Here is a 25,284-nt window from a genome sequence, read left to right on the forward strand (position 1 = left end):
AGACAAGAATGGAGGAGGTTTGGAGTACGGCTGAAACCACGTCATCATCAAAACTTGAGCCCTGGCAATCATCCATCTCATAGCCTATAAACTACAAAGAGTAGAAGGAATTCAAGTCCTACACCTGAGCCGCTGTGCTAACCTATACAATCATTGAATGGGACAGGGAGATTAGTGGTCCAGTATACAGCCTCCCTAATAATGATACTAATACAAAAGAATACACTGTTCCAAAAAAGATAAGGAATCCACTAGGCACTTCTATATCTAGAAGCAAATGGATCCTTTGGATGTCATGCTTCATCAGAGGGCTTGCTCCTCGTCAGACTGGTGCTGCAATTTCTGACGGGCCTCCCACAAGTTGGATCTTTCCCGGAGATCTTCACTTGTAATCCATGCCCTGGTTTAAAGAATATAGGGGTGAGTTTAAACCCACAAGCAAAGAGAGAGCAAGAGAAGAGAGAAAAAGGGATAAAATTGGCTCAGAAAATCTAAAAAAAAACTACAATTTATTGATCAAGGAAGGGTCTTGGTCAAGGTCAAAAGAATACTAGGGAGTAGAGAGAGATTATGCTCAGACACTCTACCAGCAGAACACAGGATGGGTGAAGAAATTACTTTCAACCATCCCAACAGGTCAACATGTTTCACGCCTGAAGAGTCCACACGGATCAAAGGGCGCTTCATCAGGACCAAACAACAAAAGACACTTCTCCTAAACTACACTAGAAGACAACAGTGTGTCTGAGAATGTATGGGCAGAAACTCCAGTCACTTACTCAAAAAAACTCCAAATGAAATGTAACATGTAGAAGGAAACCTGTGGGAAAAAAGACACAATGAGTTGATCAACAAAATTAGGGATCCAAACACTTATAACAAAATGTAATCTATAGAAGGTGACGTGGCATTCAGTGATCAAAGTGCTGCCATGCTCAGTGGAAGTAAAAATACCAGAGCACCACTGCTTACCATCCTCAAATATTTTATAACCAGTTCAATAATATATCAGTATTTTTATTTCTCAATCTTGTAATTTTTGATCAGTAGTTCTTTTGCAACCTAAGGCTTTCAAGGTGGCTGTGTCAATTCTTTGCTTCAATCAAGTAAATCAGAAATTGGAACGTTCAGTATTTGGCTTAAATATTATGTCTATTCAGGTGACAAATATCTTTGACAAGGTACTCTAGATTTCTTTGAACTTTTGAGTGTGGTTTGTTCTTATTCTGTATCACTTATAACAGTAGACTCTACTTCTTCTCTGATTGTCGGTGGCATTAGTTCACATAGACACACTCAATTGTGTTTTCTTTTTAATGTACCTTTTTGCCCATTTGTTGTTGTGTGACTCATTTATTTTCCCAATTCCAGAACTTGTTCCTTCTCCTGGATCATCAAAAGTTTCTATTTGTTCTGTAGCAGATTCAGGAGTTCCTTCAATCGACTGTTACCAGTTCTTTTCCAGTGCTAATTTGTGAGATATCCAGCAGTTTCACCTCTACACCTGTCAGAGACTTTTCACCCATTTCTTCTGCTTGCTGTCTCTAATCGCAGTGTTTTCTTTCTTGTGTTTCCCCTCGTACAACATTTGGTGGTATGTACACCAGTGCTCTTGGCTCATAGAACACTATTTCTTCATAAGGATCGCTTATTCTCTGGGTATGAGATGCTTGCACCCAGTTCAGGATTCAAGCACATTTGACTGCTCTGTTTGTGATCAGAACCAACTAATAGCAGCCTTTCCAATGTAGCTCTAGACAGAACTTTCTCATGTGCTTTTTGTCTGGGACCCATTCACTAGGACTAAGCGCCTGGTTTGAATTTGCAGTAATAGCTTCAACTTGTCGAGAGACATAATATACAACATCAGCCAGTACCGTACAGTAGTCGAGTATCATGCCATCTGTAATATTTACAAGTGCATTTGCTGGAACTTTAGGTAACTTCATAGCTCTGCCTATAAGAATTTCATGGGGTGATAAACCAGTTTTCCTGTCAGGTGTACTTTGTCGGCTGAAAAATACTAAACGTAAAGCATCAGACCATTTCAGGGAACTGGAGCCACAAACGTTTGGCAATCTTTAGTTACTTGTCCCGTTGAGTAGCTCCACAATGCCTGAAGCTTCTGGACAATAACTGCAATGAAGCTTCTGTTCAACTTGTAATGCTGCACCTAACATTTCTAAAATCTCACTGTTAAATTGAGTACCTTCACTGATTCTAGAAAGACACATGTGCCATACCTTGGTACTAACTCCCTCAACAGTAGCTTTGCTACAGTAAGACTATCATTTTTCTTGTTGGATAAGCTTCTACCAATCTAGAAAATGCAGGCAATTAATAAAACATATCTCAACCCTTTGCAAAAGGGCATTTCTATGAAATTCGTGTGCATCCGGTTGAAAGAACCTCCTGCTCTTCCCACATGACTCGATGGAACGTGCTTGTTTGCCTACATTAATTTCTTTCCATGTCACACATCGATGACACAATTCTCCTGCTTGGGGTCTGAATCTGGGATTAAACCAGAATTTCTTAAAGGTGTGGATCATGGCATCCCTACCTAAATGAGCTTGACCATGAAAGTGTCTTGCCTTTGGAGATAGCAGACTGTCTGGCAATACTGGTCTTCCATCCACTGAAACCCAAACATTATATTCATCTATTCCACAACCTGCTGTGATCCATCCCTCATTTTCTAGCTCTGGTGCATTTTCTTGTATTCGTTTCAATTCATCCCAATTGTGAGCCATTCTCACCATCACAGAAAATACATTTTCTCCTGCATTTTCATTTGTGTATTAGATGTTGAATGTGCAGCCTGCAATTACACAATAGTGTGTCATTTCATCAGCATACCTGTTGCCATCCATCACATAACCATTGCCACTCCTCTGTGATGCACATTTTACTACTTCAGTTTTAGTGGGGAGCTTTAGAGCTTCCAATAGGTTTTTGACCTGTTCCCCGTTCCTAAAGGGTGAACCAGAAGAGGTCATTAACCCTTACTGTGACCACAATTGCCCAAAATCGTGGACAACACCAAACCCATACTGATTATCTGTAAATATAGCCACTCTCATTTCTGCTGTCAAGCTGCAAGCTCTACTAGTGGGACTGATTTTGGACCGCTTGGTCACTGTTTTTAATTTCACTGTGCACTATAACTTTTATGCAAACGAATATGTGTTTTCGCTTTTTCACAGGGCGACTTGCTGACAAAACTGACTATGACGTGCAGTCTACATAAGTAAGTGACCGATAAGCACTTATCTCTTTTCAAATTAGTATAGGAGAAGTAGTAGTAGCGGTCCTAAAGAAGCGTCACCGGATCAGTAGTGACCACTTAGATGCGAAACATGCTGACCTAGTACCATAGGATTGTGGGGCACTACCTATTTTCCTTTGTTGGAGTGCAGCCGAGCATTATCTCCATCAGCACTCCCGCCTTATTTTTAATCTCGGCCTTAACCTGCTTCTGAATTATTAAATATGATGGTAATGGTTCTGAGCCAATTTTAACTTTCACTTCTTCCTCTCTCCTACATACACTGATAGTCAGCATTCATCATAGATCTGACCAATTTTGGTATAGGATCACCGGTTAAGTACCATCACCTTTACAAGGTGTGGCCTGTCAGACATTGCAGCGCCGGTCTGCCGAAGAGGTTGCCCAGTGATGAAGCTTGACATCCTATTGGTTGTGTAAGGGATCTCCTTAACTACTGACCATCACTAGCCCTGTGTATATCGGTATTTTTTTTCGTGTATGGAACAGTGTACTTTTTAATTTTTCGTCATCCATCACATAACCATTGCCACTCCTGTGTGATGCACATTTTACTTCTTCAGTTTTAGTGGGGAGCTTTAGAGCTTCCAATAGGTTTTTGACCTGTTCCCCATTCCCAAAGGGTGAACCAGAAGAGGTCATTAACCCTAACTGTGACCACAATTGCCCAAAATCGTGGACAACACCAAACCCATACTGACTATCTGTAAATATAGCCACTCTCATTTCTGCTGTCAAGCTGCAAGCTCTACTAATGGCAATTAATTCTGTAACTTGCAGTGAAAAAAATCCTTGAAGCCATAAAGCTTCTATCACTTCTCAAATTGTGCAGATTGCGTCAGCTGCTCTCAATGATCCTTCATTTGTCCTCAAGCATAAGCCATCCACAAATATAATATAATCTGGATTTCTTAAAGGCTCTTCTTTTATGTCTGGTCTGGGTTTGTTGCATACATCCGTGACATCAAGCCAATCATGTTCAAAATAAATAGATTCTTCTCCTTCAGGAATGGGCAAAAATGTGCTAAGATTCAGTACTTGACATCTTTGCAGCACAATAATACTGCCTACCAGAATCTGTTGCTCCCAAGGAGACAGTCTAGAGTTAGTGAGGTGCTGTGTTTTAGTTCTAGTAAGCAAAATCTCGACTGAGTGCGGAATCATGACAATTAAAGGATATCTTATCACAATATTCTCACATTTTTAGAGGCTTATGCTCACTGCAGGTACCGCTTTAAAGCAGTAAGGTGAAGCGGCAGCTACAGGATCGAGAGTTACTGAAAAGTATGCCACAGGCATTTTGGCATCTCCATGGATTTGGGTTAGCACTGACAGAGTGCAGCCCTCCCTCTCACTAAAGAACAGTGTAAAAGCTTTTGTGTAATCTGCCACTCCCAGTGCCAGGGCATGACTGAGACTTTCTCTCAGCTCTAGGAATGCGTTCATACATTCGTTGTCTCATGGAATCAGATCTGGCACATCTTTGTGTGTCAGTCTTAGCCAAGGTTTTGCTAACTCAGAAAAGTTGGGTATCCACTGTCTACAGTAGCCAACCATTTCCAAAAACATCCTGACTTCTCTCTGAGTTTTAGGTGGACTCATTTTCAAGATAGCTTCAACACTTTCCCTTGCCACTTTTCTTGTTTCCTTTTCAATGATATGCCCCAAATACTGGACTTCTTTTTGACAATACTGCAGTTTGTTTGGTGTCAATTTATGTCCATTCTCTGCCAAATGATTCAATAAGGCAATGGTATCAACTTTGCAAGATACTTTTGTTCTTGATGAGTAAGTCATCTATATATTGCCCCAAGACTGAGCTTTGGGCAAACGCAATGATTCCACATTCTTTTTCAACATCTGGTTAAAAATAAATGGACTCTCCATGTTCTCTTGTGAGACATGACACCATGCTAATATTCTCTCGCAGAATACGAAAGAGAGCAAGTACTGACCTTATCAGTGCAATGAAATCAAGAAGAAAGCCTGACAGAGATCAATCACTTGAAACCATTCAGCTGTGCATGGAATTTGATAAAGTATGGTGGATGGATTCGGTACCACGGGATGACATTAAATCATCCACTATCCTGAATTTACTGTTTGTTTTTCATAATATCATAATTGGTGAGTTGCATGGACTCCCAATTATTTCTAAAAACACCTTTTTCTAGCATGTCATTTATCAGGTGTTATTCCTTCTATCACTTTAGGTGCCATGTGATAAAGTGGCATTCTAGGGAAAACTGAGTCTTACACTTATTTCGACTGGTTCAACTCATTTAATTAGTCCGATATCTTTTCCTGAGAAATCCCATACATCTGGGTTCACTTTTTCAATTAAGTCTGCAGGTAAAATAAAATTTGTAAACACTGGATAGATCCTTATTGTCTCTTGTTGAACAATTTTAAAATCTACAGCCTCATAATGCATCTATAATTCTACTTCTTGTGGTGTGCCATAGACAATGAAATGTAGCTTGTGGAATAGATCTCTTCCACAGAGGTTAGCAGGACTTGAATCATACACAACAAACTGATGACTTTTTTCAAAGGATTGTATTTCTACAGGTACTTCTTTTTAAATCAGATCAGTAATCTGGCTATTTGTAACTCCCACAATATGGATCTATTTTCCAGAGAGGGGTAGATCTGGTAGTTTCTCTGTTCTCACAGTGGAACGGGTAGCTCCTGTGTCAATGACAAATGACACTTGGGGGCCATTTCATTTACCCCACCTTCTACAAATGGTCCACTCTGGTCTACCTCTAAGAATGTGGTAAACATGCAATCTACCTCCCCTCTCAGGCACTGTCATTGTGACATGCTTGAATTTAACATCCCAAAGTTATCAAACATTGGAAACTGCTGAACTGTATCTTGATTTTGAAACTGCAACATATTTCAATAAATTTTCGGCAACTGGTTCTTATTTAATGTTGCATTGTTTACTTTGGACTGCACCATAGGTGCTACCGTTTGAGTTTAATTTTGCATTGGCATTTGCATCTGTCTGATGGGGGCATTTGGAACTTGAATTTGATTTACTCCTTACAATGCCCCATGCTGTTGCACAGGTGACAAGGTGTCATCTTCTTTAGCGGTGCAACATCAACACTTGTACTCAGATCAATCGGAGCACCTTTCCGTCTTCCTGAAGACATCATCATTCCTCTCTGTGCCAACATAAATTTCTCTTTAAACTTACACTGTTTCATCTCCTACTCATCACGGCAATATTGTGCATATTTCAGAATCCCATCTAACGACTTCATCTGCCAACAAATCACATTTCGTTGTATATTCTGGCAAATATCAGGTCTCAAACCAAGCACAAACTGTGTAAAGAAAACCCCTATACCTGTTGGATCAAGGAGCGTCTATCCGGTATGCTGTTCAAATGCTTTCATCACCCTTTCATAATACTCATGCATAGTCTCCTTAACTTCCTGCTGCTTTAGGTTCATTTTCAAATTAGTCAAAGCATTAGGTGAAATTCTACCCTTCAGAAATGTAATCGCCTCATTATATTTTGTCATCACCATAAGCAAAGTGCATTTGTGTATAGGATCTCTCACTGGTTCTACACCTGGCCTTTGGACAGCAATCTTACATTCTGCCCACAAATCACTTGTAACCACAATATCAGCCTCTTTTATCTGTTTATTTTTCTTTTCATGTTTTTGTGACCATTTATTTCAAATTTACCAAATTCACTCCATTTGCGTGCACATTTGATTAATTCAGTGAGATGAGTTTGCATTCCAGGAGAACGCATGTTTTCAATTATTTCATCATCTAGTTGCACTCTGAAACGTCTCCGTAACGGTACACTTTTTGAAATATTAACCCAATAGGTGCAAAACACCTGGATCTGTAGGAGCTGTAGCTATGGTCACATTATTTACTAATTGAACTCCATCATTTGGCATGAGACCCATAAATGGTGGCAGACGTGTAGCCAATAATGCATCTAATACATCATTTTTGTTTCTTTATCTCCCTTAATATTTTTCCTTACAGGTTTTTTCAGAATCTTTAATTTTTGTGCTCTCTTTTTTTGTAAGTGCAGAATATAGGGCCTGGTTCAGAACCCGCCGGACGAGTGAATCCGTCACAACAGTGACGGATATCTCATCTGTCGAAATCTAAACACTATAATGTCCTTTGGGATTTAGATTTCAGAGGAAGGGATATCTGTCACTGTTGTAATGGAGTAACCTGTCTGCCAAGTTCTAAATCAGGCCCAGAGTCTAGTACATTTCATATACTTTTCCTCCATACCTGTGCTCACTCATCACAAACTGCATCTGCATAGTTTCTCATTTCTGTTTTAATTCATTTTTTAAACCTTTCAAGAGCCTTTTTGTGCTATTGTCTCAATTCACTAAGTGCTTCAAATTGTGTAGGTCTAGGAGGTGGTTTTATTTTGTGTAAAGATTCTCGCAATCTGCCAATAATCCATAAATTAAATGTTCCCCACCTACGAAAACTCAGTTCCCCTTCTTTTTCAGTAATCTTGCAGCATTGACAAGGCCAAACACATGTATGTAACCTTTCTTCAATCATCATTTGATTTGCAAGGGTATGCCCTGCAGGTGTTTCTTCACCATCCCTAACTGGAACCATTGCATCACCTCTCATTAGACTCTGCAAAGTTTTGAAAAACTTAAGAAAGTCTAATTTGATTTAACAATTCAATAAATTAACATCAAGTTAAACTATGTATTTTATCATAAGTTTTGAATTTTTCTTTATTAGTCAATTAAGATTTACAGGACATAGCATAAAGAGTGTTCCACAATCTGTCTGCATTCTAATATTTTAAGTCAGTAAAAGTAAAAACATTTTAGTCCATGAATAGTGAGAAGAACAATTCTAGTAGCAGTCTGGTATGCAAAGCTATCAGTACTCATAAAGAATACTGTAATAGACTTCGAAATAGAGAATAGTCTAGACAGGAAACAAGCCTGTCTGTGTCAAGAGCTCAAAGAGAGGAAATGTCTGGGTCTGAGAGTGAGTCTGCTAAAATCAGCCATATCTGTTTTTTCCTTGGGAACACATTTATACACGTAACATGAAAAATACATTTAACAACATTGTTTCATTCAGGATTTTAGACATACAATTAGGAGCTGCTGTTTCTCAGAGTTTAACACTTTCTGTAGATGTGACTTTTGAACAAAGAGCAGTCTAAACAGGCAGCATATTATGTTTATTTCCATATAAATCTGGAAACGTAAGCATTATCTTCCATGCGCTTCACTATCTGAAAAACAAGACACTTTTATACTTTGTTTTGTTTATTTGTACTCGATTCACACACATCTTCACACAATAGGCTTAATCATGAAGAGGCAAGTTTCAGGTTAGTTAAGCAAGTTTTGAAATTGCAATGCTGGTCATCCAGATAGAAAAAAGTGTAGCTTTCTTTGTTTCAGATGGAAGTTAGCTTCATGCATAAGTCATGCAAAGGTTGTGATACAAACATTTCTTCTGAACTAAAGTATGTTAGAATTGTCAATGTTAACAAATCAAGCAAGTCAAGCAAATGTGGGTCATGCAAAGTTTAGAAAGGAAAGTGAACATTTAAAGGTGGCTTTTGGTTAGGCATAGTTTTCACTCAGATATGTTATTTAATTAATTAATTTTATTAAATCTCTAGCACAGGCTGATCCTTTCGGTACACTTGTACCACAACAGCATGACTCAGCCAGCGGCCCCTTTGAGGATCCAATTGCTGTTAACTAGCAGCATTTAGCTCTTCCTTAGTGCCTCTAGAGAAATACACTGGAGGATCTCAAATATATTTCCTGCATAAGCTGAAAAAGGCCAATACTCAAGGCTTTCAAATTGCGCACTGTTAGAAATGGGGTCTTTGGTTGGCAGTCAGGTTACCCCATGTCCAAGCAAATGACCCTCACTCTAGTCAGGGTAAAGGAGAAGCACACTCAGTTAACCACCGCTCACCCCCTTGGTAGGTTGGCACAAGCAGGCAGACTTAACTTCAGAAGCAATGTGTAAAGTATGTGTACCAACACACACAGAACTCAGTGAAAACACTACAAAATGACACAACACAGTTTAGAAAACTAGGTAATATTTATCTAAACAAAACAAGACCAAAACAACAAAAATCCAACATTCACAAGTCAAAATATGAATTTAAAAAAGAATAAGAGTCTTAATCCTGAGAAAACAGTGAGAATGTTGTTAGCACACAAAAGTATTGGGTAGCATCAAAATAAAGCCGCACGGGTGAGAGTTTGTTTGAAAAGGCCAGCGATACATCGATTTCTCACTCACAAGCGAGAACATGTGTCGTTCATACTTCAGTTAGGTCGGCATGCATCATTTCTTCTCTCCCACCGGAGAGTGATGCATCGATCCGGACGGGCACCTCGGGTCCAGGCAGGCTTTGCATCGTTTTTCCACACCCAGCGATGTTGCGTTGAAATCCGGTTGCACGGTGTCAAGAAACCGCGCTAAGTCATTAACAGCAGCCGCTGTGGGTGTTGCGTGTTGTTTCTCCAGCCACGTTGCGTTGATCCCCCAGCGGCAATGCAGGTGGAGCCTCGGTTTTAGCCATAAAGCCAGGGGCACATCATTTCTCAGCTGTGAGGCAGATGGTGTGTTGAAAGTTTCTCCCCATGGCGGTCTTTGCGGGAACTTTCAGTTCTTAGCTGCCAGCTTCACCTCTCAAGGGCCCAGGGACTGGATAGGGCACCACTTGGCAGGGCAGTAGTCTCAGCAGAGAGTCCAGGTGCTGCCAGGGGACGTTTTTGATGGCCTGGACTTCAACAACAGGAGGCAAGCTTAGTTCAAGCCTTTGGAGATTCTTCTCAAGGAGGAATGAACAACAAAGTCCAGTCTTTGTCCCCTTTCACAGGTAGAAGCAGCAACTGCACAATAGCCCAACAAAAGCACAGTCACAGCCAGGGGCAGCACTTCTCAGCTCTTCAGCTCTTCTCCTTGGCAGGGGTTCCTCTTGATTCCAGAAGTGATCTAATTTTCAGGGGTTTTGGTGGCTCTTCTTATACCCCTTTCTGCCTCTGAAGTAGGCAAACTTAAAGGAAAAGTCTCCCTTGTTTGTAAGATCCTGCCTTGCCCAGGCCAGGCCCCGGACACACACCAGGTAGTTGGAGACTGCATTGTGTGAGGGCAGGCACAGCCCTTTCAGGTGTGAGTGACCTCTCCTCCCATCCCTCCCAGCACAGATGGCTCATCAGGATAAGCAGGCTACACCCCAGCTCCCTTTGTGTCACTGTCTACAGAGAGGTGCAAACAGTCCAACTGTCAAACTGACCCAGACAGGGAATCCACAAGCAGGTAGAGTCACAGAATGGTTTCATCAAGAAAATGGCTACTTTCTAAAAGTGGCCTTTTCAAACACACAATCTAGAAAACAACTACACTTAAGATGTATTATTAAATTGTAAGTTCAGAGAACCCAAACTCCACATGTCTATCAGCTCCCAAAGGGAATCTGAACTTTAATAACATTTAAAGGCAGCCCCCATGTTAACCTATGGGAGAGATAGGCCTTGCAACAGTGAAAAACAAATTTTGCAGTATTTCACTGTCAGGACATGTAAAAGACATAAGTACATGTCCCATCTTCAACATACAATGCACCCTGCCCATGGGGCTACTTAGGGCTGACATTAGGGGTGCCTTACATGTAAGAAAAGGAAAGGTTTGGGCATGGCCAAGTCGAATTGGCAGTTTACAACTGCACACACAGACACTACAGTGGCAGGTCTGAGACATGTTTACAGGGCTACTAATGTGGGTGCACAACCAGTGCTGCAGGCCCACTAGTAGTGTTTGATTTACAGGCCCTGGGCACCTCTAGTGCATATAACAGGGACTTACTAGTAAATCAAATATGCCAATCTTGGAAAGCCAATTACACCTACATTTTACATAAGAGTAGTTGCACTTTAGCACGAGATGGCAGTGGTAAAGTGCCTAGAGTATCAAAAACAGAAAAAACAGAGTCCAGTATACATCAACAAACTGGGAAACATAGACAAAAAGTTAGGGGAGACCACACCAAGGATGCCAAGTCTAACACACACATTCACAGTAATATGGGGCCTAAAATACCACACATGAGGTCCATTTATGTGACAATTAATCAATCAATTAATCAAAGAGACTTATAAAGCGCGCTACTCACCCGTGAGGGTCTCAAGGCGCTGGGGGGGGGGGGAGGGGGCGGGCGATCACTGTTCAAAAAGCCAGGTTTTAAGGCCCTTCCTGAAGAGTAGGAGGTCTTGGGTCTTGCTGAGGTGGGTGGGGAGGGAGTTCCAGGCTTTGGGGGCCAGATAGGAGAAAGATCTGCCTCCAGTGGTGGTGTGTTTGATGCGGGGGACTGTGGCGATAGAGAGGTCGGCGGAGCGGAGGTGGCGTGTGAGGGTGTGGAAGGTCACTCTTTCGTTAAGGTAGGATGGGCCGGTCTTGTGGAGGGATTTGTGTGCGTGGATGAGGATCTTAACGGTGATCCTTTTGTCTAAGGGGAGCCAGTGGAGGGATTTGAGGTTTGGTGAGATGTGTCCATGGCGGGGGAGGTCGAGCTGCTGAGTTCTGGATTCGCTGTAGTTTGCGCTTGAGTTTGAGTGTGGTGCCGGCGTAGAGTCCGTTGCCATAGTATAGCCTGCTGCTGATGAGTGCGTGGGTGACTGTCTTTCTGGTCTCTGTGGGGATCCATTTGAATGTTTTTTTCAGTGTGCGGAGTGTGTTAAAACATGAGGAGGTGATGGCGTTGATTTGTTGGGTCATTGAGAGGGATGGATCCAGGATGATGCAGACGTTGAGTGCGTGGTTTGCGGGGGTGGGTGCGGGGCCTAACGTGGTGGGCCACCAGGAGGAGTCCCAAACGTTTTTGTGTGGGCCAAAATGATTATCTCGATTTTGTTGGAGTTGAGTTTGAGGTGATTGGCTGTCATCCAGGCAGCGGTGTCAAGGAGTGCAGCGTGTGGGTTGGATTTGGCAGTGGTGGCGTTGCGGGTGAGGGAGAAGATGAGTTGTGTGTCATCAGCGTATGAGAGTATGGTGATACCGTGAGGTTTGAGGATGTTGGCTAGTGGGGCCATGTAAATGTTGAAGAGTGTGGGACTGAGGGAGGAGCCCTGTGGGACTCCGCAGGTGATTTTGGTGGCGGAGGATTGGAAGGGTGGGAAACATGCTTTTTGGGTTCTGTCAGTGAGGAAGGAGGTGAGCTAGTCAAGGGCTTTGTGGCAGATCCCAGCGTTGTGAAGGCGTGTGCGGAGTGTGTGGTGGCAGACAGTGTCAAAGGCTGCGGAGAGGTCCAGGAGTATGAGTGCAACGGTATCGCACATGTCGACTCTGGATCTGATTTCGTCGGTGCATGCGATGAGAGCGGTTTCCGTGCTGTGGTTCTTATGGAACCCAGATTGGGAGGGGTCGAGTGTGTGGTTAGCCTCGAGGAAGTGGGATAGGCGGGAGTTGATTTTTTTTTTTCGTGACCTTGGCTGGGAAAGGGAAGAGGGAGATGGGGCGGTAGTTGGAGAGGTCGCCTGGGTTGGCTTTGGGCTTTTTTAGGAGAGCGGTAACTTCCGCATGTTTCCAGGGGTCTGGGAAGATGGCGGTTTTGAATGAGCTGTTGAATATTGCACGGAGTTTGGGGGCGATGGTGGGGCTGGCTTTGTTATATATTCGATGGGCGCAGGGGTCGGAGGAGGAGCTAGAGTGAATGGAGTTCATTGTCTTTTACGTTTCTTCGTCGGTGGTGGGGGTCCAGGTTTTGAGTAGGTTGGGGGGTGTGTGTGGTGGGATTGTGTTGGGCGGGTGGAGGTTGCGTGTGGATGGTGTGTGTGGTATGAAGCTGTTGTGTATGTCCTGGATTTTGCAGTGAAAATGATTTGAGAGGGAGTTACAGAGGGTTTGTGTGTGTGTGGGGTCTAGGTTGCTGGCTTTGGGTTTGGAGAGCTCTTTGATGATGGTAAAGAGTTCTTTGCTGTTTTTGGAGTTGTTGTTAATACGTTCCTTGTAGTGTGCTTTTTTGGTGGTGCGTATGAGTTGGTGGTGGTTGCGTGTGGTGGTTTTGAGGGCAGAGAAGTTTGTGGTGGAGGGTTCTTGCCTCCACGTTTTCTCTGCTTTGCGGCATTTGCGTTTGGACTCTTGGAGTTCAGTGGTGAACCATGGGGCGTTCTTGATGTTGCGGGTGGTGATGTTTTTTCTGGGGGGCGCAAGAGAGTCTGCACAAGTGGTGATCCATTTGTTGAGGTTGTGTGCGGCGGTGTTGGGGGGTTTGTGACAGTTGGGAGTTCAAGCGCTCTGTGAGGATCTTGTCCCACATGCGGTAGGGGGTGGAGTGTTGGTGGTGGTGTGTGAGTGGTTTGTTGTAGGAGAAGTGGACGCAGTGGTGGTCCGTCCATTGGAGTTTGGTGGTGTGTGTGTAGGTGATGTGTTTGCTTGAGGTGAAAATTGCGTTGAGTGTGTGTCCAGCTGAGTGGGTGGGGGCTGTGACCAGTTGTTTGAGTCCAAGGTTGGTGAGGTTGTCTAGGAAGGAGGAGGAGTTGTGGTCGTGAGGGTTTTCCAGGTGAAAGTTTAAGTCGCTGAGGAGTATGTAGTCTGTGGAGATGAGAGCGTGCGTGCTGATGGTGTCAGCGATGGTGTCGCAGAAGGGGGGGCGTGGTCCTGGGGGCCTGTATACGAGTGTGCCTCTGAGGGTGGTGGTGTTGTTGATGTGGATAAGGAAGTGCATGTGTTCTGCGTTGTTGAGGGTGTCGAGGGTGTTGGTGGTGACCTTGATGGTGTCTCTGTGAATGATGGCGATGCCGGCTCCTGGTTTGTTAAGGCGGTCTTTGCGCTGGAGTTTGTACCCCTCCGGGGTGGCTGTGGCTATATCTGGCTCAGATGAGAGGTTTGTCCAGGTTTCTGTGAGGAAGACGATGTCCGGTGAGTGTGATGTGATGAGGTCCCAGATTTCAATGGCATGTTTGTGTAGTGTAGTGCACAGGCAATATCACTACAGTCATGCAGTACTTACACACATATAAGAAAATACTCAGTGTTACAAAAATAAAGGTACTTTATTTTGGTGACACACTTGCCAAAAATACCATAGAGACTATACTCCCTTAGGAGGTAAGTAAAATACACAATATATGAACTAGTATCCAAAACAGGTAAGTAAACAGTTAGAAAACAGTGCAAATAGTGAAAATCACACCTAGACATGTGTAGTGTGTAGCGGTAAGTAGTAGAACCCACCCCAGAGCCCAGGAAAGTAGGAGTAAATCACAGAAACTTTCCTAGAACACACAAGAAAACGAAAAAGAAGATAATGCAAGAACCAGAAATAACTGCAAGACACCAACAGTGGATTCCTGGACCTGAAGACCTGCGGAAGAAGTGGACCATGTCCAAGAAACACAGAAGAGTTCAGAAAGAACAGGAGCCCCTGCTAGCCAAGATGAAGGTGCAAAAGAAGAACCAGCGGTAGAGAACAAGAGTCAGTACTGCACCAAAGAAGACGGATGCAGGTTCCTGGTTGGTGCAGATGATGTCCCACGCCAGGTGGATGATTGCAGTCTGGTTTGCGTCACTGGATTCCGCCAACAAGCCTTGGTAAATGCAAAGCTCGCATTTAGTGGTAAATGGCCCGGCCCGGGACCAGAAAGGACCAGGTTGTCTCTACCCAGGAGGGGGATCCAGAGGGGGCTACCAGCAGTCCAGGGAGCCCACAGAAGACCAGGCAGTGTACACCAGTGTCCCACAGCACGGGGACAAAAAGGTGCAAATGGAGGCCCACGCAGCACTACACAAAGGGTTCCCACGCCGCCAGAGAACCACTCAGGTAGCTGTGCATCACAGTAAGGAGGGCTGGGGGTCGGAGCTGTGCTGTGCATGAAGAACTTCGTGGAAGGTCACACACAAGCCTTGGCAATTGCAAATCACGCGTGCACGGGGTACTGTCTTGCGTGGGGAGGCAAGCCCTTAACTCCACTAAAGTTGGACAGCTGGACATCAGGACCACTTCAGTCCACCATCTGTGATTCTGAATCCATGCACTTCATCAGGAGAGGGGACCCAAGCAACCGGTCGTCGCTGCAGAGGGTTGCCTGCTCAAGCAGGGAAGTGACTCCTTCACTTCAAGGGAGATTACTTTGTTCTTCTGGTGCAGGCTGTAGACAGGGGGTCCTCGGAGGATGCATGACCTGGATACAGTTGCAGTTGCTGGCAGGAGCTGAAGATACAATGTTGCAGAAGTCATCTTTGCTTCTTTGTTGCAGTTTGTAGAGTTCCTGGAGGGTCCAGATGCAGTTTCTTCGGTGAGAAGGTGAAGCAAAGGATGCAGAAGATTCTTGCTGGAGTCTTGCAATCCGAATCTGAAGAACCATCCAAGAGAGAGACCATAAATAGCCCTGGAAGGGGGATTTGTCAGCTAAACAGGTAAGCACCTATCAGGATATAGGTATTGACCTATGTCCAGTGCATGCGTAAAATGTCATCCCCGCACTAATGAGGTCTGGGAAAATGGTCCTGGATGACGTGGGGGCACCTCTGCTAGTGCTGGGGTACCCTCACACACAGGTACTCTGAAACTAGCCTTCAGGGCTGGAAGGCCTGACATATAGGTATGACTTATAAGTGACCTGGTGCAGTGTAAATGGCAGTGAAGGGGTGCATGCACCATTTCACACAGGCAGAAATGACAGTCCTGTAGAGGTCTTTGCCTGGGCTCCCTATGGGTGGCAAAAGAAATGCTGCAGCCCATAGGAATCCCCTGGAACCCCAATGCCCTGGGTACCTAGGTACCATATACTAGGGATTTTGTAAGGGGTGACCAGTGTGCCAATTCTGGGGGAAATACTGGGTTACCACTATGCAGTGACAAATTTAGAGGAGAGAGAACATAAGCACTGGGGTCCTGGTTAGCAGGATCCCAGTGACACAGTCAAACACACTGACAAACAGGCCAAAACTGGCAGTAACAGGCCAAAAAGAGGGTACTTTCCTACATATAGCATGGCAAAAATACCAGCAAGCCCATGCTTAAATTCATTTTTTATAAAATATTGCATGAGGGGCACTGGTTTTGGCACAAGTTACAGTTGGATCTTATGAGTCTAGACTAGGCATGCTAGAGAGGCAAACAGGCTGACCTTGATATCTTAAACATTTTATGGTCCTGTTCTAACCTCCTACATTACAGGTCACAAATCCTTGACTCCATGAAGGCTTTCTGTTTTAACCACTTCCTTGTGACCTGTGAGGGTCTCCAACCCTTTGAAGTGTGTCTGGGGCCAGGCCTGGGCAAGGCAGGATCTTGTGAACAACAGAGACTTTCCTTTGAAGTATGCCTCCTTCAAAGGCAGAAAGGGGTATAAGTAGTGGACCCAAAACCCCAGAGTTTTAGAATCTTTCTGGATCAAGAGGAACATCTGCCAAGGAGAAGAGCTAAAGAGCTGGAGGAGGTGTACTGCCCCTTTGCTGTGTTGTTTTGCTGGGTTGGCCTGCAGTTGCTGCTTCTGCCTCAAAAGAGAGCAAAGGGTGAACTTTGCTGTGTATCCTGCTTGAGAAAGTTTTCCATGAGCTTGGAGTATAGCTTGCCTCCTGTTGGAAGCCTCAGGGACACAAAACACTTCAGTTTTGTCTGCCTACAGCACTGGGAACTGTGTGTTTTGTGCTGTTCAGGAAGAAAAACCACTGTGATGCCGCCAACTAAGCCACTGGCCTGCACTGTGACCTACTGACACCACGCGGAGCCGCACCGCCCGCTTCACACCGCAACCCTGGTCTCACTGATGCCGCCACTGAGCCACTGATTGCACTGTGACCTGTGAGCCCCGCACTCCGGCATCGCCCTGATCACACTGCAGTCCGGGCATCCCTGATGCCGCTGCTCCTGCTGACACCAGCACAACTGCCTGCACCATGGCCTGTAGACACCACTCATGTGGTACACGAAGCACCGTCCTGTCCCGCACCGCAGCCCCGGTCCACCCTCACCAGCACTATTGAATCCAGTGTTGTTACCAGGCATCTCTGCCTGCACCACGACCTGTGGACGTCACATGGAGCCCGTCCCGTGCTGCCGACTTGGGCCTACCAACAACAGTGTGTCATGAACAACAACCCCGCTGCCTGCACCGTGACCTGGTGACACTGCACGTCGGACCGCCACACTTCTCACTGCAGCCCTGGTCTCATTGACGCCGCTGAACGCTGTTACCGAGCCGCTGCCTGTACCATGACCTGTGGACATCGTACATTGCATCGTCCCGCTTCGCACCGCAGCCCCGATGCCATCCACCCCAGCACTCCTGACTTCACCATGCCAGAGTTCCATTCTCTACACGTGTGATTTCAAGGGCCCGACGACCCCCGCATCGACTCCGGAATCGACACCACAACACCAGTGACACCGCTCTCCGGAGCTCACGGTGAGGATCACTACGCCCTGCAAATCCAAACATGCTATTTGTGGGTCTTTCTGACACTGTAGCTGGCCCACAACACAGCAGGCGGCCTGAACTGTTGGTTTTGTTGATCACAAAGCTGTGATAGCCCCAGGTGGAGCTATTAACTTCAAGGAACGGTATTTTTAAGTTAATTCTTGCAAAATTCATATCTTTATTACGGTATGTTGGATTTTTCTAGTTTTGGTCTTGTTTAATATAGATAAATATTGGCTATTCTTCTAAAACTGGTGTGGTGTCCTTTTGTAGTGTTTTCACTGTGTTACTGTGTGTTATGTGCAAATGCTTTACACATTGCTTCTGAGATAAGCCTGACTGCTCGTGCCAAGCTACCAAGGGGGTGAGCAGGGGTTATCTGAGCTGGGTATCTCCCTTATCCAGATTAGAATGAGGGTAGAGTGAGTGCCTGAATGTAGGAGGCTGGCCTGGTTTGTAGAAAGTACCACAGGTACTTACACCTTACACCAGGTCCAGTTTTCCCTTATTAGTGTATGTAGACAGTGTCTAGAAGCCAGACTCTCTAGTGGTAGTGTGGAAGAGCAGCCAAGGCCTAACTAGGAGACATGCAAAACTCTTGCAATAGCACTACAGTCATAAAGCACTTATAAACATGAAAGAAAATACTTGTGGTACAAAAATAAAGGTACTTTATTTTGGCGTCACACTTGCCAAATATACCTTAGAAACTATACTCCCTTAGGTGGTAAATAATATACACAATACATTAGTATCCAAAAACAGGTAAGTAAATAGTTAGAAAACAGTGCAAATAGTGAAAATCACAATAGTTAGAAAAGGGTCTAGGGAGAACACAAACCATATACTAAAAAACTGGAATGCAAATGTCAGTTTCCCACCTAGGCAAGTGTACTGTGTAGAGGGGCGCTGGGAGTATTAGAAAACACCAAAGGTAAGTAATAGAACCCACCCTAGGGCCCAGGAAAGTAAGAGTAAATCACATGAACTTTCCTATAACACACAAGAAGTTGTGATAGAAGATAATGCATGATCCAGAAGAGAGTGCAAGACACCAACAATGGATTACTGGACCTGAAGCCCTGTGGAAGAAGGGGACCAAGTCCATGAAGCACTGAAGAGTCCAGGGAGAACAGGAGCCCCTGCTAATCCGGAGGAAGGTACAAAAGAAGAACCACTGGTGAAGAACAACAGTCAGTACTGCACTCAAGAAGATAGATGTGGGCTCCTGGTTGGTGCAGATGATGTTCCACGCCGGATTCTGCCAACAAGCCTTGGTACACGCAAAGCTCACGTTAGTGGAAAATGGCACTGCCTGGGACCAGGAGGGACCTGGTGGCCTCTACCCAGGAGGAGGAGGCAGAGGGGGGCTCTCAGCAACTCAGAGAGCCCTCACAAGACCAGGCAGCATGCACAGGAGTCCCACAGCCCAGGAACAAAAAAGGTGCAAATAGAGGCGGAAGAGGCACAACACAAAGCGACCCCACGGCGCTGGAGAACCACTCAGGAAGCTGTGCGTTGCAGGAAGGATTGCTGGGGGCCAGAGCTGTGCTGTGCCCAAATAACTTTGTGGAAGGTCGCACACAAGCCTTGGCAACTGCAAACCACGCAGTACATGGAGGTACTGCTTGCTTGGGGAGGCAAGCTCTTACCTCAACCAAAGTTGGACAGCTGGATCTTTGGACACTTCAGTCCACCACCCGTGTTGCTGGATCCAGGCTCGTTGTCAGGCGAGGGGACCCATGCCACCGGTCGTGGCTGCAGAGGGGTGCCTGCTGAAGCAGGGAAGTGACTCCTTCACTTCAAGGGGGGTTCCTTCACTTCTTCTGGTGCAGGCTGAAGACAGGCAGTCCTCGGAGGATGCACAACCTGGAATCAGTTGCAGCTGATGGCAGGAGCTGAAGATACAATGTTGCAGAAGTCATCTTTGCTTCTTTGTTGCAGTTTTGTGGAGTTCCTAGATGGTCCAGATACAGTTTCGTTGGTAGACGATGAAGTAAAGGATGCAGAGGATTCCTGCTGGAATCTTGCAATCCAAATCTGAGGAAATACCCAGAGGAGAGACCCTAAATAGCCCTGAAAGGGGGATTGATCAGCCACGTAGGCAAGCTCCTATCAGGGGAGGGCTCTGACGTCAGCTGCTGGCCCTGGCCAATCAGATGCTCCCAGAATGCCCCACCACCTTGGAATCCAAGATAGTCTGAGTACCTAAGTACCATATACTACGGACTTATACGGGGTAACCAGTATGTCGATTCGGGATGAAATACTGGGTTACCAGTATGCAGTGACAAATTTAAGAGTTGAGAGAGCATAAGCACAGTGGTCCTGATTATCAGGATCCAAGTAACTCAGTCAAACACACTGACATCGGGCAGAAATTGGGGGTAACATGCCAGCAAGAGGGTACTTTCCTACACTAAAGATGAAGGCATTATTAAAACTGCCTAGATATTTAGCAAGGGCATTTGTGAAAAGTCCCCGATGGTCCACAGTGGCCTGCATGGCGACTGAACGCATGTGCTTCCTGTTGCGGTACAGGTGTTCAGTTGCAGCCTGAGGTACGAGTTGCACATGCACGCAATCCATGGCACCCAACACATGTGGAAACCCAGCAATGGCAATAGAACGTTCTTTAATCTCCTGCTGCAGTTGCTTGGTGTAAGGGAAGAGTATGTGGCAGGGTGTTAGACAGATGATGTCATCCAGTACGGTTGGCAGGAATGCAGAGAAGAAGGGCTGGGATATTCCACCCACTTGTGCTGCAGGTGTTTGGAAGGAGACATAAGCTAGCATGTGCAGCACAGACAGGAGCTTTGTCAGGGGTGGTATGTTGGTTTGCCTGTCTGCTCTTGCCGTGATAGCGGGTACTAATTGTTGGATCAGCTGTGTAATGGGCTCCCACTTCAAATGATAATGCTACATGATCTTACCTTCTCTGTTGTTCTTTGGCAATAGATGCGCTCCCTCCTCCTGCGCTGCCTTTGTGGTTGCTGTGGTAGTGATGGTGGGTGATTCTGTGGTGTTGGTAGTGCTTGGCGCCATCCGTGGCATCTTCTGCGGGTGGAGCAGTAGTAGGTCCTTGTTGTCCTGCAGGTTGCCAGAGTATTGTGTGTGCTCTCCTTATATCCCTGTACCTGTATGTGATTTTAACACCTGGTCTGAACAGGTGTTAAAACTTTTATGGAAATGAGGGTTAGCGTCATTTTTCCTTAGTACATATAAAAACTCCTTATCTTTAAGTTTTTCTCCCCCATCTTTCTTCTGTTGAGAACCCTGACCACCTTTGTGGGTGTCCCCCCCAGATGCCTTCTTGGACACTCTGGTTCTAACCCAGAGGTCCGCCTCCTCAGCAAGTTTCCTGGGATCAGTCAGCTTGCTATCTACTAAGTGCTGGCACAACTCTGTAAAAGAAATACTGAGCATATGCTCCCTCAGAATCAAGTCATATAACCCTTTGTAATCATCTACCTTGCTGCCCCGCACCCATCCATTCAGTGCCTTATTGGAGAAATCATAACAATCTACCCAAGTTTGTGTTGAAAGTTTGGTGCTGTACTTAAACTTCTGATAGTATTTCTCAGGGGTCAGCCCAAACTTGGCCAGTAAAGCGGCTTTCATGGGTGCATAGACATATCTATCTTGTGGAGCTAGTGAAAGAAGTGTGCCCCTCCCCACTGCTGGTACATAAAACCACAAAGCCACCCCAGTGCTCCTCAGAGGTCTCATGGGCCCTTAGTGCAACTTCTTTGGCAGCCAGCCACTTGTCAATGTCATCTCCCACCACCAAACTTGCCACCACATTCTTGGGTATACGAACCTTTTTCTCCCCAACAGGTCATGCATGTATGCTGCCACCATCACTGCCGGACTCAGACTGTCTCGCCTTGATCTCCAGTTCCTTGAGACTCAGTTCATGAGCCAACAAACCTTTTTTCTCAGCCAAGGCTCTCTCAGCTGCTTTTTCTTCTCTCTCTGCCCTCCTTTACTCCTTTTGAGCCTCAATTTTCAGCCTTGCCATTTGCAATTGAAATTCCCTCTCCTCTCTCCTTTCCTCTGTGGTCAGGCCCTGATCAGAGACACTGCTTCCTGGTTTGGCAGGGGGCACAATTGCAGTGGTAACATCATCAACTAATGGCACAAAATATCATGGGAGCCATCTTCTGGCTCCTCCTCCTCAGCATCCTCCTCTGAATGGCTTTCCTCCCAGGCCCTCAGTGCCATTTGAAATTCCTCCTTTCTGGAGGCACCTTGGGTGGGTACTCCCATATCCCTGCAGAACCCTTTCAGCTGTTTGACAGTATATGACTCCAACAGGGCCAGGTCAAAATCTCCTGTTTGAGACCCAGCCCGAGAAATGTTGAGTGAGGATTTTGGTCAAAAAATTGACAGGAAAAACGAAATTGCAGAAAAAGATAAAAAATCAAGTTGACCTTCAACTGTGGGTAGGTAGTGAAATACTTAGCTACTGTATGTCACTGCACAAATAAAAGTCCTATCCTCACTGCTGATCACCAATGTTAGAAATGGGGTCTTTGGTTGGCAGTCAGGTTACCCCCTGTCCAAGCAAGGACCCTCACTCCAGTCAGGGAAAGTCACACACAATCCAAATTATCCTGTGCCCACCCTCGGGTAGCTTGGCACTGAGCACTCAGGCTTAAGTTAGAAGGCAACGTGTAAAGTATTTGTGCAATAAATCATACAATAACAGTATATAGCACCACAGAAATACAGCACACAGTGTTTAGAAAAAATTTAAAATATTTATCTGATAAATGCAGGTCAAAACGATCAAAGATGCCATAAGTAAATGTAGAGATATCACTGAAAAGTGATATAAAGTGTCTTAAGTCTTTTTAAAGCAAACAAAGGCCCTCATTACAACCCTGGTGGTAAATGCCGCTTACCGCCGTGCAGAAGACCGCCAACATACCGCTGTGGCCGTGGAATTCCGCTACAGCTATTACGACCCACAGCTCGGAAACCGCCATAATCCAGACACCCACACAAGACTGCCACACCAAAGGTCAGTGATAAACTGGCAATAACAAAACCTCCACCGTCACGCCAACAGGAGTACGCCCACACTATCACGACCCACGAATCCACGCGGCGGTCTTTCAACCGCGGTATTCCATTGGCGGTACACACCGCCACGCTCAAAATACACACACATTTACAAAACATAACCACATTGAACAATTCAAAATACACACACCTGACACATATACACACACCACACCCACACACCCAATCCAATATAAAGCAAACACCCACATCACCTACAAACCCTTACTACCAGAATTCTGAAACGACGCCAGAGAGAGACACCACCATAAACAACACCAGAATCCACAGACACACAACACCATCTCTTACACAACATCCACGCACCTCAAACAACACACAACACATCCCCTCACGCATCACAACGCACACCATCTCACACATCACCCACACCACATCATGGCACCTCAACGACACCCCAGGTTCTCGGAGGAGGAGCTCAGGGTCATGGTGAAGGAAATTGTCCGGGTAGAGCCACAGCTATTTGGATCACAGGTGCAGCTCACCTCCATTGCAAGGAAGATGGAGCTATGGTGGAGAATTGTTGACAGGGTAAACGCAGTGGGACAGCATCCAAGAACTAGGAATGACATCAGGAAGAGGTGGAATGGCCTACGGGGAAAGGTGCGTTCCGTGGTCTCAAGACACCAGATTGCTGTACAGAGGACTGGCGGTGGACCCCCACCTCCTCCCCCACAACTAACAACATGGGAGAAGCAGGTCTTGGCAATACTGCATCCTGAGGGCCTCGCAGGAGTGGCAGGAGGACTGGACTCTGGTGAGTCAACTCTTTACTACCTCATCCCCCCCACCCTACCTGCATGCCATCACATACTCCCACCCTCACCCCCATCACTCCAACACCTCACATATGCCCCACTATCACAACCCACCCATCCCAAAAACCAAGCCCTGCATGCAACACCAAAGCATGGACACCCATCACCAAAGCATGTCCACTACAGATACCCACATAGACCCCAAAACACTAATCACACAAGAACCAAGACAAGAATGCAAGCACTGAAGTACAGGGTCACTCACCCATTGCACATGATGGCACACACAGATGCAATAATCATGACTTTACACCCCTGCAGGACCCCAACCCAAAGTCACCGGACAGGAGGTACCAGACATATCCAGTCCCCCCACAGAAGAGACCCACAGTGATGACAACAGCTCTGCACAACTGGATCAAGATGACCTCGGGACAGTCGGTTCCCCTCACACTGGCACAAGCCACAAGCCACCACAGAGCCTCCCCCCTCAGGAAACACAAGCACAGCACCCACCCAGTGGGCCCATCCCTCGGTCCCCAGGACACGTCAATCAGCAGTGTGTCCACCACTACAGGGAACCCAGGGAAACCCACCAACCCAAGACAATCAGGGACCTGGGGACAGTGGCAGTGGGGACACGGTTCAGGGGACAGAGGCTCAGGAAAACAGGGAAACTGGGAAGACTGCTGTGTGACAGGGGGAGGACAGGCCCAGGGAACCCACTCTCCACGAGGCCCTCTCCAACACCATGGGAGCTTACCATTATTCCCAGGAGACAATGGCAACGGTACTGGCCAAGTGTCAGGAGACCCAGCGGCTGCAGGAGGAACACTATCTGGGGATCGGGGAGGACCTGAAGTCCATAAACAACACCCTGGTCACCATTGCAGGGGTGCTGCAAGACCTTGTCAACATCAGGAGGGACACTGTGGCACAACAAGGGGCCCCTGACACTAGCCTGGACGATGAACAGCCCTCCACCTTCACCGGCGCTAGTGGACAGGAGGCACCAACACAGGAACACTACACTAGCACCCCACCCCATGCAGATGGAGAACCACCCCGCAAACAGCCCCTGAGATCCAGGAACAAGATAGAGAACATTGCCAAGACCCCCGCCAGGAAATGAGACCGCCCTGAATGTCACCCTTCTGTCCCACTTTGTCACCCTGTCCATCCTTCAACTTCTATTGCTCCACTTCCTATACCCCTTTGGACAATGCACCTGTGAAACAAATAGACTGGACTCTGCCATGGACATTCCTCCACCATCCCCCCTGCCCATTTTACAACCCCCTCCACTTAATTGCACAGAAATAAACACACTTCAATCATAAAACAATCTGGAGTCAGTCTGTGCTTTCACAAATGCGTAATTGCAATAACCATGGAATATAGTAATGTAAATTTGTTTGTGCGCATACCAATGTAACACAGTTGTAGGGCTGGAGGTAATATAGCAGAGGGCACAAAGTGGGACCTACATCTGTGAAATGGAAAGCCAAAGTGACAAGTCAGGGTCTTACACTGAGTGAAAATGACAGACTTATGCTAGCTCCAATAATAGTTTGAGATGTGGGAGGCAGTGACATATTCTTACCTTTGTCTCACTGGAAGTATTGCATGATTATGTTGTTTCTGTTGTCGATATCCTCTTCTTCTGCCTCCTCTTCTTCACTGTCCACAGGCTCCACAGCTGCCACAAGACCACCATCTG

The sequence above is a fragment of the Pleurodeles waltl genome, chromosome 4_2 (genome assembly GCF_031143425.1).
Source record: "Pleurodeles waltl isolate 20211129_DDA chromosome 4_2, aPleWal1.hap1.20221129, whole genome shotgun sequence".
Taxonomy (NCBI): Eukaryota; Metazoa; Chordata; class Amphibia; order Caudata; family Salamandridae; genus Pleurodeles; species Pleurodeles waltl.